This window comes from Bidens hawaiensis, unplaced genomic scaffold, assembly GCF_021521415.1.
Source record: "Bidens hawaiensis isolate Kalapana, Puna unplaced genomic scaffold, B.hawaiensis_p1.1 tig00019690_1, whole genome shotgun sequence".
NCBI lineage: Eukaryota > Viridiplantae > Streptophyta > Magnoliopsida > Asterales > Asteraceae > Bidens > Bidens hawaiensis.
Window position 1 is genome coordinate 19183 of NW_027492992.1, and position 13425 is coordinate 32607.

The following is a 13425-nucleotide window of genomic DNA, read 5'->3' on the forward strand; positions in this document are numbered from 1 at the left end:
TCGTAATGTCGAGTTGGACCCTGCTTTAAGAAACTTCGAGCAATATTTGCAACGTGCCATCTCATGTGGTCGGTTATTAGACACAAATCGTAATGAACCCAAACATCGGGGCATCTTGTTTCGATCACCATAACAACGTCGTCATTAGTTGCCATTTGTTGTCGGTTTAAGCTTAATTGTGTTTTGGAGTGTGTTTTATAGTTTTGGAAGTGGTTTAACAAGTACACACTCATACATTGGTATTTATAGAATTAAAAATGGCTAAATATAATAATAAAACCAGTTCCAACGGTCAAAAACGGCTATATAGCCGTTGGAACCGGTTTCTAACGGCTATATTGTTTGAATTTCAAAAAAAACCGGTGGAACCGGTTTTTACGTAATAACCGGTCCAGTTCCAACCCTACCCGGTTCCTAAAAGTTTGCATTTCTGGGCATCGGTTCGGGTCGGGAACCGAACCGGTTCCTGACTGGAACCGGTGTCATTTTCTACCCGGTGTAAAAAAAACCGGTTCCGAACCGGTTCGGGTTTTCAAGGTGAACCCGATTTGTGCACGTCTAACCTATATAACAAAATAGTGGATTTTCAACAACCATTTTTTCCTACTTTTCATCAAATCAATTTAAATTGTCACATGTCATTTTGACATTCTTTTTTTATTTTTTCATTTTCATTAAAATATTTTTTTTATCAAATCTTTTTAAATTACTATATGCCATTTTGGCATTTTTTTTATATTTTCCTTTTCATTAAAATACTTTACATCAAATCTCATTAAATTGTTACATTATATTTTGGTATTTTTTTTTATTTTTTCCTTTTCATTAAAATATTTTTCATCAAATCTCTTTAAATTGCCATATGGTATTTTGCCATTTTCTATTTTTCCTTTTCATTAGATTAAAATTCAGTTCACATATAGCGGGTTATGTAAATAACCAGACTATGTCAAAAATAATTTTATTTCCATCCTTCAGGCTTAAAACTAACAATTCTATGTAATCGTCAACCATAATTCTTTAATGATTATACCCTAATTCAAAGTATAAATGCAATTAGACTATGCATATTCAGTTAACGATCGACGTCTGCTTTTGCATTCGTCTTCTATATTGGAATCATAAGGTTTGTTTGATTTCTTCTTTTACATGTGTTTCAATCGATATTCATCAACATGGGTATCGATTTATCGAATGCAACACAAAATTAAAACATTCATATGAGATTCGTTGGTAAAAACATGGATTTCGATAAATTAATTATATCCTTTTGGTTCTTTGTTTAAATCCAATTTATGAAACGAGACTTCTCAAATTTTATTACTTTGGTTTGAAATTAAAAAATTCTATTCAAATTTCTATATAACTTTGTACAACATGGCCTATATATATAGTCTCCATGAAAGCTTACCAATAGAAAACTTTAAATTTTTGTAACGTTTGTTAACTACTACAAAACATTAATGTCTATTACGTGTATGCTATTGGTAATTTTATTATATTAACAAAAATGTTTGTAAATGTTTATATCATCATTTAGTTATCGTTTTTATTTTATTATTACCCTGTGTACTACACGCGTTTTTTTTATTATATACTTTTTATTAACCCATGTATCACGCGGGTTCTAACTTAGTTTAAATAATAAAGAAAACAAAACAAAAAAAAGCACAAAAAATCAGCCGCGTGTAGGCCGGTAGAGTTTGCTCATACTTGATCCAGTGCCATAAACTTAGCTGACCGTCGCACTAACAAAAAATGGAATGGACGGGATTCAGACTCGGGATCAAGTCAAACATGCGCAACGCCTAACCGGTACATCTATATGTTCTTTTTAAGGTAATTAGTTTTCATATTTATATAGAAAATGATAATGGTAATAATAGTTAAGAGTGATCATAAGAGTAACCATACGAATAATTGTTATATAAATATATAAAAGATGTGAATAGGGCAAGAAGAGCATGAGAGGTGTGACATGGTCATCACATGCCAGGGAACACAAACACATGCCCAAACTTATAAATGCGCCAATGGGGTCCGTCCATCAATTTCAACTCAATTCATAATTACTATTCATATAATTTATTGTTAATTCTGTTTCCTACAAAAGACTCATCTTTGTTGGCAAACTGTGAACTTTCAGATTTGATTAGGAATGTAATTTTAAGTATCTTATAACCATAGGAAAACTACATACGTGAAACACACGCACACACAATGGTTCATTGAGGAATCACAAAAAAGTGGGAAACCGAAGAATAGTGAGTTTCGGATGTAAAAAACTCTTAAAAACTCATTTTTACATGTAAAAAATTCATTTTTGTAGGTTTTGCATATAAATGCATTTAAAAGGCTCTCTAATAAAATGTATAGTGTAGTAGTTGCGAGGAAGTTTATAAAAACTAAAAATTTCATTTTATGATCTATGAAAAGTATTGGTGTAAAGTTAGAGTTTGTATATTAGTTCCAAATAGTCATTTGTATGATTGTATCTGTTGAAATACGTTAAAAGAGTTGAATATAATTTGGAGTTTATTAAGTAGAAAATATGTAAGTTTCCCTTTAAACAGGCCGAAAAGAGGGTAAGTTGGAAATTTAAACAACATTGTTATTGAAATGAGTGAAGGGTCTAACCTCTAATATAAATATGTTTATTATGTATTAGGTCAAACTAACCCATATTTATGAAATTGAATAGTATGATAATACGTTGTAAATTTCATCTATGTTAAGTTCGTTTTATGTCATTGTGGTCAAGGTGAATGGCATATGAGATCTTTGAATTTGAATTATTTGTTGATGTGTTGAATCTAGAGGAACACCTCATTTGAGGTTAATGGTTTTAAAAAGTATACGATCCAAAGAATTACATTGGTTAACAAGGAGGTCTTTAAAAATAACCACCAAGAGAAATGAGCAAAAGTTTAATCCATAATCGAGGTAAGTCGATACGGGTCACAAACTGTAGATAACCTGATGGTGAGTCTCAAGACTAGTTTTGTAAGATTAAGTTAGTTCTAAGCATGCGGAGACTGCTATAACGGTTAAAGGAGTATTTATAATGTATTTAAAATGTGTTATACATATTTGGGAATGTTTATATTTGATATTGTTTGTTAAAACCATCAAAACAACACCAAAGATCTTATATGGATAATTGGATATACCATACATCGAGAGGCGTATTATACTCCGGATAAGGGAGATTATACATCAATGATGGTTGTTATACGCCCATTTACATGCTTATAGGCGTACAATACACCAGGTTGCACTTGCAAATATTGTATGTAAAACTTTTTTGTTGCGAGCTATTTTGGGTATTGAGTTCATACGTTCAGATACTTAATGTGATTCTCACTTAGCTTTATGCTAATGATGTTTGTGCATACGCTTTCAGCTAAGACACGTATCAAGTCACAGGAGGCGTTCGAACACAAATATCTTTTAGAGTAAGTTTAATCAAGGTGTTGTGTCTGTGGGTGTTTCAAAAGTAATTAATTACTATCTTATGTGTAATTAGTAAGTTATCAAATAGGTTTATGATTGACACAATTGAATGATTATATACACGTGTTTATGATGTTTTAGGAAAAGAAAAGAAAAATAGACCAATTTTTTGCATAAATGTCGTCTTATTGAGTTCAACACGTGGGTGTTGCATATTGTAATTACCTTTTACACAAATTAGTTTATATTGTGTTTAATCCAGTAAAATGATACATTTAACCTTTTAGGTTTAAGTCATTGTTATAATAGATTTTGAAACACGAAAATAACAGTGTGTGTAACCAGTTACATCGATGCACCAAGCCTCTTAATGCTGTATCGGATTTAATGGTGTAATTACTTGTGACATATGTGTATACCAAATACACAGTGTTTAGGACCACTTGTAATATGGTGAAGACAAAGAACATAGCAAAATTGTAAAAAATAGGACGTCAAACATTTTAGCTTACACCAATACGATTACGTGTGTCCAATTTGACCAAATTTAATGCTTGAAAGAACCATTCAGTTATATTGATTAAGAAAGTAATAAGTAGCGTGCATTGGTCCAATGCTCACTTGAGCCAACCAACTAGGCATCGCAATTGTTTAGCCATGCAACTTCTACCGCGTAGCCTTTGCAACTTTTTGAGTTTATTAGATTGTGGGTAATGGGGCGCGGAGGAGGGGGGTGATCCAGGTGGCTGCAAATGTGGCTTGCGCACACCATTACCACCCCTCATGCGAGCAAGGGCGCGAAGGGAGGGGCGAGCCAGACCACGGGGCGCAAAGGGATGAGGATTTAGAGAGAGAAAGTGAGATTGGGGTTTTGAGAGAGAGAGAGACAGAGGGAGGGAGTGTGTGTTTGGAGACAGTGGGTTTGGAGACGACGGCGATGGTCCGGTGGTTGAGAGACGACGGCGATGGTCCGGTGATCGGTGGTGGTGGTGTGAAGAAGATCCGTGAAGAAGATCGGTGAAGGTGGTGTGAAGAAGATCAGTGAAGAAGACCTGGTGGGGTGAAGGTGAAGAACAAGATCGGTGAAGAAGAATATTAATTTTAATATTAATATTTAAAATAAATAAATAATTGGATCAAGCCCCGGATCACCTGGACCACTACACCCTCCGGGGCTTGGTTGAGGGGCTTGATCCAGTGTCATGTCATCGCCTACGTGTCGGGTTTTGCTTGGCTCGCTTGGGGCTCAACCAAGCCCCATTACCCTTAGCCTTAGTTAATTTGCAGTAAACCAACAAACAATAAAACCCCTTGAACATTCAGACATAGAACAAGATCCAAACAACCAAAAAGAACATTACAAGTCGTAAGTTCCAGGTTCCAACAGCCAGAAGACTGTGAATCCATAGACATGAAAATAAACAATAATAAATAATAATAATAATAATAATAATAATAATAATAATAATAATAATAATCAAACCAACAAATGTCATCCATCAGACAAACATAGTTAAACAAGCAGCAACATGCCAACAGTAACAAACCAAATCATAAGCTAGCATTAGCAAACCATTTACAACTCCCAACCAAAAACCTTAAGCTGGTAGTACACTTGCTTAAGTGGTTAATAAGACCAACCATTCGGGAAAGAAATCAACACCCGAATACAAGGTTAAGAGAAAGCCGCCTCTAAACCCTATAGGTATATATGTCTACCTTAAAATATCTTCAAACTTCTTAGAACACAAACTACAAACATCATTACCTAAAAACCCTACAATATATGTCATATATATGTATATATGCATTTGAAACATCACAAATCAGAACTTCACCCTTCAACTTGACCCTTCAACTTTTGGCTCACCAACTTATCATTATGTTTGAGTCCGCCCTCCTATTCAAGGAACCATATAAATCAAGTTCAAAAGATACAAATATATATATTCAACAAATTATATTAATAAATGTTTTACCAGAGTATTTTCAACAGCATTTTCAGTAGTAACAGACGCTACTTCTCGAACAGTGATGATCTTGTCTATTTATACAGTCGTCTCCTTGATTCCACTCGATCCATTTCCATTCTCCACATCATTCAATAGCGAAGATAAACCACTGCATAAAAAATGATTATAACATTATAACTCCACAAAAACATATAAAACTATATAAATAAACAAGGAAATAGATTTGCTGTACCGAGGGCTAAGTGTTTCTTCCTTCTGCTGCTTTCTTTTCTTGTTATGAGTTTGTTCCAACAAACTACTAGCACATCTTTTGAGCCACCCGAAAGGGGTGGTTACAGGAGGGGACCCACCATTACTCGTTTCAATTTTAGTAGAAGCGTCCGTTTTATCATGATCCAAAGCCCGATTCTTCACAACATATCTTTTTGAATGTTTATTATTATTATTTGGATTGCTTCCTTCAATCTCGTTTGCAGCAATACGATACGGCACAACTTTCACATCTTCTAATTTCTTCAGCTCTTCAATCTGACCAGTAATCTCTTCTCGATCACCGTGCAAAAGTTGTCTCATTTTCTCTAATTTTTCCCTTTGAACTTTAAGTTCTAGAATTGAATTGTTTAATTCTGCCCATTCTTTGTCCCGCCTTTCATGGTCGATATTAATTTCTTTTCTCTCAAGTTCGAGTCTTTGCATCTCGAATTTAACCTGTCCGGCTTCTTTTGCAGCTATTTCTTTCAAAGATGAAATATATTCAAGTTCTTTCTTTTTTTCTTCCTCGAAAGCTCTCTCTTTTTCTTTTAAATATAATTCCATTTCTTCACGTTTTTTCTCAATACAATTCTCACTCTCCTTTTTCTGCAACTCAATATCCATCACGAAATCGGTTCTTTCTTTTTGAATTTTACTGAACCAATCGGATCGTTCTTGTTCGAATTCTCTCATGAAGGTTTCGCGATCGCGTGAAAGTGATTCAACGTCTTTTTTATATTGTTCACGGAATAGATCTTTTTCGAGCTTTAAAACGTCACGCTCGTCTTTTAAGAACTTTGAAATCACAACTCGTTCCTCTGCAATACGCTCGGCTTCTAGTCTTAGTTCCTCCCGTTTTTCATCAATCGTTTCCCACTCGGCTTCGAATTCAGCTTTTGTTGTTTTCAACCGGTCCGCTTCAACTTCAAGTTCGTGTTTTTGAGCTCTTATTAAATCAATTTCTTCTTTCAATTTGTGTTCCAAAATCATTAACTCGTTTGTTTCACGTCTCATAGCCACCACTTTCTCCTCTGCATGAGAAATCTCTTTACTTTTTTCATCCAATAATTTCAGCGACTCTTGAATCTCGGAATTCATCTTATTCATCTTTTCCTTTTCTTTTTGTAATATAGTTTTCTGTACTTCAACCTCGTTTTCTGCTAAAATTATTCTTTTCTCCTTCTCCTCCACAGCATTCAGTTTTTCTAAAAGATCATTTTCTTTATCACTTACGGCACTTGCCTTGACCTCCAAGTCATGTTCTTTTTCTGATATTATATCCTCACGCTGACTCAGCTCCACTTCCCTTAACTCAGCAGCCCGCCTTTTACTCTCGATTTTGTCCTCCATCTGTTTGAGCTTTGATTCCAACTCAGCATCAAATTGAGAGCTTCTTTCTTTCATAGCAGCTTCATGATTAGCTAACACCTCTTTAATTCGGTCCTGTGAAATTATAAAAGTATATTCATATATCTGATATCAAACATAATGATATATCAATTAGAGTAATCGTGTCTCGACTCACAGATTCCTTGCTAGCAATTTCCTCTTGCTGCTTACACAACTCTTCATACTTCTTTTTCAACTCATTTTCCTTCCTAGTGATATCCTGAAAACAGTCAAACATAATTTTTTTAGTAAATATGTTTGATATTAAGTTGTAAACTAACAATATTATTAAAGAATATGATAATGAACCTCTTCTCTTGCATCCAAGGAAGCTGATTTTAACTCCAAATTGTATTTTTCATCTTTAAGGGCTTTAGACTCCTCTTCAAGGTTTAATCTTGAAGCTTGCAGCTCTTTTTCAAGACGACTTATTTCTTGAGTCCTGCTTAAAATGTAATCCTCCCGTTGATTTAACAAAGCTTGACCATCAAGTAATCTTTCTTGTGACTGTTGAAGAGATTTTTGCCTTTCAGATAAAGATTGTCTTTCAAGAAGAATTTCTTTTTCTTTTGCATCACACCTAAAATATTAACAAAAGTCATCAATGTAACGAAACGAATATAAATCAATCTATAAGAAGTAACCATTTGCATTGCAAATATTTAACCATCAATGCAAACAATTAGATATGCTAATGATGTAAGTTTGTAACATAATAAATAGTAAAGATTGGTGAAAAAACGTACTCAGATTTGAATGAATTTATCTGTCTTCTGAGATCATCTTCACGTGCTTCAACTTCGTGCAATTTTCTTTCAGCAGCACGACGAGACCTACTAGCTTCTGCTTCCAAAGATTCAGCAGCTTGCATTTTAGATTTGGCTTCAGTCATCCTCTTTACGGCATCATCCATCATTGTTCGTGTATCAGCTAATTTAGCTTCAGCTGCAACCTTTGCTTCTGCACATTCAGCACGCATCTCGTGCAAAGCCTTCTCAATCTACAAATATGAATTTTTTTAAAGAAAGTATTCTAAATAATATTATCAAAAAAAAAATATCTTCTTACATTGGAAACACATTCTTTTTCGATTCCAAGAGCCTTCTTGAGTTTCTCTTCCCGAACCTTCGCTTCCGCTAAAGCCGACATATGCGCAGACTGTTCGCGTCTCAGCGTCAACTCAGCCATCTCCGCAGAGGATTTCATCTGCTCGTAATTGGCAACCCACTCTTTCTTTTCAATAATCAAAATCCCCATTTGGTTTTGAAGATTGTAAATCTATACATTAAAACCACAAATCAATACATAGTAGAACAACATTCATACCATATAAACAGAAAATGAACAGGCAAATCAATGAACCCTTCAATTTCCCTCAAGGGTTTGAACAAGATTTTAAAAAGAGTTAATACCCATTAATGTAATCCATCCAAAATAAGAAAAAAACCCTAATTATTAAAACAAATAATAAATAGGTATAAATAAATAAAATCAAGAAGATAAAGAACCTCAGCTTCAAGTTTAGCAATATGGGCGATGAGTGAACCCTTATCTCTTCGTTTAATCGAGTCTTCATCGAATCCTGCTTCACGAAGACGCTGCCAAATGGTTTCACCGCTTAAAGGGCTTTTGAAACTCAAAACCCTAGATGGGTTATTGGTTGTTGATGACGGAGTAGATGTGAATCGTCCTGATTGAGGACTAGCCATGGATGACAAATGAAAGATTTAATGTAGAATGAGATCGATTCGATTGTTTGATTCTTTGTGGGTTTTGATTTTGAATTTGGGGATGATGGCTTTACTCTTTTAGCTCACAGCTGGGTTATATTATTTTATTATTATTATTATTATTATTCATTCATTCATCGGCGCTTTTAATTTTATGTTTTTATATTTATTTTAAGAGAAATATAAAGCATTCATTGCGGATGACGTCAGTGGAAAGTACCGTTTTCTTACTGCCTACCCCACGTCAATTTCTAGATCAAAGACCGGCCCAGAAGAGGTATTGGTCTAGCCAGACCATTTAAAGCCTGGTTTGGCCCATTTTTATAATGGGGTACAAAAATTTAAAACTAGATTATAACTTATAAGGGGAAAAAGGTTGTATTTATCAGAAGAGGGGTATGTTTGGCATGAAGCTTTTAGGAGCTACAAGCTTTAAGCTTTTAAGAAAAAACTCCTACTCAATTAAAAGCCTTGTTTGGTTCAAGAAGCTTGAAGCTTTTAGGTCAGAAGAAAAAGCTTAAAGCTTAAAGCTTCTACTAGTAGCGTTTAGAAAGAGCTACAAGCTTTTAGTATGTTAATTTACTGAAATAACCTTCCAAAATAAATGCATTTACTATTTTTGTTTATAGTTATGCCCATTTTAGTAATTTTATACATTTTATTAAAAGTTCCAGCTACTCTGCCAAACATCTAAATATATCTAAAAAGCTACAGTTACCAGCTTCCAGTCATCAGCTTCTAGCCACCAGCTAGCAGCTTCCAGCTACAGCTACCAGCTAGTTTTGCCAAACATACCCGAGGTGTCATTTTATTTTACTATTTCAAATTTCAATAAATTACTTTTAAATTCAACTAGTTATGGATAAAACTTTTCTAAACCATGAGAAAATCTTATTTAAAAAAAAAACTCACAGTATCTCGCCAATACTGCGTTAATGTTAACTAATGAAATCAGATAAAAATAACTTACCTCAACTCTATGACTCAACCGCTAGAGGAACTCAAATTACCCATATCTAATATGAAATACAATTTTGATAAAGTTTAATAGAATCATACGCAAATTTAATAACAAAAAATTAACAAGACATCTATTTCTTTTCTTTTCTAGAATCAAAGAAGTGGTTAAGACCCACAACATATACACTTGGAACCAAAAAGAAACGTGTCTTCACATGCCTGTACAAGGAAACAACTTCATATACATACAAAATATCACAGATTGTCGATTTTAGTAGACCTGTGGTCCAAAAGACTAATCAGTTCTACCCTAATTAACAAAATGCCAGGATTTACATATTACAATATTATGCACCGTGTACAAGTTTATTATGTGGTTTTCGACATATTGTTGGTTCTGAAACAAGACACGTCATATTCAATATCAAAAGTGCGCGTACACTTGATCAACTAATGATCAAACGTTATTAAACACTAAACAAGAGCCGTGTTAAGGGTTCTAGACGAACTCGTATGCGCCACAAACATCAAAGGATCTTTACATGTCAAAAGCTGCTTTCTTAGTTGTGTAATAATCATCAATCCATCCTTTGATAATCTTCACCTCGGACTCCCTTTGTGCCACCAACCAATCAGGATCATCAGTCCTAGCCGCTCTCAGATCCAAATGATGCGCACCTGACACATTAACGTATCATCCTCTTTGTCCAAAACAAAGTCAAAGTGTCGAACCATATCAAACCAATCAGTTATATTATTACCTTCTTCCGTCACAAGAGCCACTACACTGTCTGATATATTCTCCACAACACTACAAAACACACAAATTTATTCAGTTTAACACAAACTAACGAATGGTGGTTAAAGAAGTTAGTTACCCCCCGCCACTCCAAGGATCTAGGCGACCGTTTGAAAAAATAATGTTGCTTCCAAATTTATTAAACACATCCTTGTAATCCTACAAACAAATAAAACCAAACTCATTCAAACATATTTATATATGTTTTCAAATAGTTAAATATAAGACCCAAATTCTTACATGTCCACCGAATTCGGTTGTTATCCCAGTGGGCCTCGGTTTCACACCGAATTCATTCACGCACTCCTCTGTGTAAGATGTGTAATTATACGCCCATTCTGGAAACCTGCTAGAATCCTTGTCACTAGACATTGGCATAACCATTTCAGTGCACGCCTGTAACGGGTAACACAAAACATAACTGAATATTAATAAATTTAGTTACATTCAGTTCTATAATAATTAATAGTTAATAATTATTAAAACGCGCTTACTTGCCAATCCCAACCACCCATGCCATGCGGGTCATCATCCAAATCAAAGTACTTGGATTCTCCAGTGTAATTATAATACACATTTACACCTTTAAAGATTCGGTCTAAAACATTAGCCCCGTTAGCAGAATTGTCTATCTCTTTGCATACCTGTCAGATGAACATTTTATTTTCAAAAAATATATAATTACAATAAATTGTAACATAACTCAAACTAATTAATTTTTAACCTCTTTAATTGGGTATGCAGGCAATGGCATTAGGAAATCTGCGGGGTACGGGTAGTCTACTATACGCTGAGTCCAACCAGTTAATAAGATCATCACTGCTCTTTAGTTCCCTGTCATTAATATTTTGAACTAATAAACACAAACCATATCATGAAAGCACATTAACTAACTGACTAACAATAAATAACTAACCTGCATAAGTGGAAAGTCTTGGCAAGATGACGAAGACCGTTTGCTTTCTGGCTCACAGAAGCTATAATATCCCATGATTTCTTTATGGTGTCGAAACAACTTGTGCTTTCGTGCTATGGTAAAACAATAAAAACAAATGGTAAAGTTTTTTAAAAGTTTTAACTAATATAGTAATATGTAACTGAATAATTGAAAATAAGTATGCACTAACTTTAAAATCATTGGAAACAATATTGTAAAATGTTTCAGGTGGCACGACATCTTCAAATTGAAGAACTGGTGCCGATGCAGCGAGGGCGCCTATTGCAATATGAGGATACTTGAACCAGAATAATGGTAATTTATCTAACTGTGGAGTATAATAATTACTCTAGTTATTTATATGTTATGTAAGTCAATTTCATTTGTACCCGACCCTAATAATCTTGAAAACTAAAACAAAAATTTCCAATCCGATTGATCCCAATTAATCCCGACTAGCGTCTAGTGAGTTGTACAACATGCAATTATTGTTGTTAGATTGGGGTAATAGATTAATTTGAGGGTTTACTTCAGGGAAGATGACCATGGCTCCGAACCGAGGAGCGAGTTCCCAAACAAGCCCACTGTTAGCAGCGAACCATTCGATGTCACCTTCATTACCGCAATAAAGAAAGATCGGGCCCAATGGGCCAGACCAGTGATCAGTGTTGATGAGGTAACGTTGTGCGAAATTTGGAAGATCATCGAAGCCAAAGTGGTTAAGAGTCTGCTGGAAGTATCTTATTTGGTAAGTGTAGTTAGCTGCATGAAGACTGTGTGAGTTTTTGCCGAGAAGCGGGAGGCGGCGGGATTCCGGTGATGACGGCAGGAGGGTAATGATTGTTAGGAGGAATAATAATAATAATAATAATAATAATAATAATGGTTTTGTTGTCATGGTGGCGATGAACAAACACTATAGTAGAACACTGGTGGACGGACTGGTGGTGGTGGCCAAATTGAATTTGAGGACTATTCAATGTGGAAAAAAAAATTATGTTTTTTTGTTTTCTTCTTTTTTTTTTAACTTTTGACAACGTAGAATCCACTTGTTTAAAGTAGTTTACTTTTTATCGATACTTTATTTTTTAAAAGAAGATTAACAGATTTAAGTTAAACTGAAGACAGAAAAATAAATAATCAGAAAATGACAAATTTCAAACTGAAAATGTTTCTGAGAACAAAAGTCATGAATTATGTTCATGGTGGTGAAGTTTGGATGAAAATACAGGATAACCGGACTTAATACGTGTAAAACTTTTTATGAAGAGGCTTACAAGGCTTAAAATTTTAGGGCGAAAACGATACATAGAAAACCTTTCGAAGAAAAACACATTAATTTACACTGACCAGAACCACTCCCGGTCACAATACAAGCTTCCCCCCTTAGTCATGTACAAATTGGCAAAACCAATTATTGAAAGTTCATGTCTACTTGTGATTTTTGCACCAAATGCTCATGCACAATGGTTAAGGCTATAAGATGGAGGACGTTTGGCGTAGGATTGATAATTCTAACATGACTCGTTGACAAGGTATAAGTCGATACAAATTTAAACGGTTTGGGTTTGGGTTTAAGTCAAACGTGTGCAGTTCATAAACTGGACAACATGTTTATGGCATGATAAGTTACAACTATAATGATGAATTGAGATGCATCTGAGCATGGACAGTTAATAGATGTTTTATGTCATAATTGCATTCTGAATACACAATGTTTTTTTAATTGTTTGTGCCATAATGATAAGTTTAAAACTCATTTGAGCACGGTGATGGTAATGACAATGCAAAAATATTATCAAGTTAGTTGTTTAGGCATGGCAACCGTTATCACAATCATCTTTCATGATTTCACGTACCAACCGGTATTATTTGCACCCACAACAACCTAGCAATTTTGAGGCTTCAATATGATAGAAAATAGGTGAACCA

General features: G+C 34.5%; 2 pseudogenes across 2 annotated transcripts; both read right to left on the reverse strand.

Annotated features, from left to right (window-relative positions):
• Nucleotides 1–5003: 5003 nt before the first annotated feature.
• Nucleotides 5004–8816, reverse strand: LOC143559045 (protein CROWDED NUCLEI 4-like; annotated as a pseudogene). Its single transcript, XR_013139854.1, has 8 exons — nt 8576–8816; nt 8136–8345; nt 7814–8067; nt 7377–7647; nt 7204–7287; nt 5659–7121; nt 5433–5574; nt 5004–5353 (listed from the first exon to the last, which is right to left on the reverse strand). The product of XR_013139854.1 is annotated as a protein CROWDED NUCLEI 4-like (transcript).
• Nucleotides 8817–10113: 1297 nt separating this feature from the next.
• On the reverse strand, nt 10114–12391 carry LOC143559055 (uncharacterized; annotated as a pseudogene). Its single transcript, XR_013139858.1, has 9 exons — nt 12023–12391; nt 11684–11821; nt 11473–11585; nt 11281–11390; nt 11051–11200; nt 10797–10952; nt 10636–10715; nt 10519–10568; nt 10114–10435 (listed from the first exon to the last, which is right to left on the reverse strand). The product of XR_013139858.1 is annotated as an uncharacterized LOC143559055 (transcript).
• Nucleotides 12392–13425: the final 1034 nt, after the last annotated feature.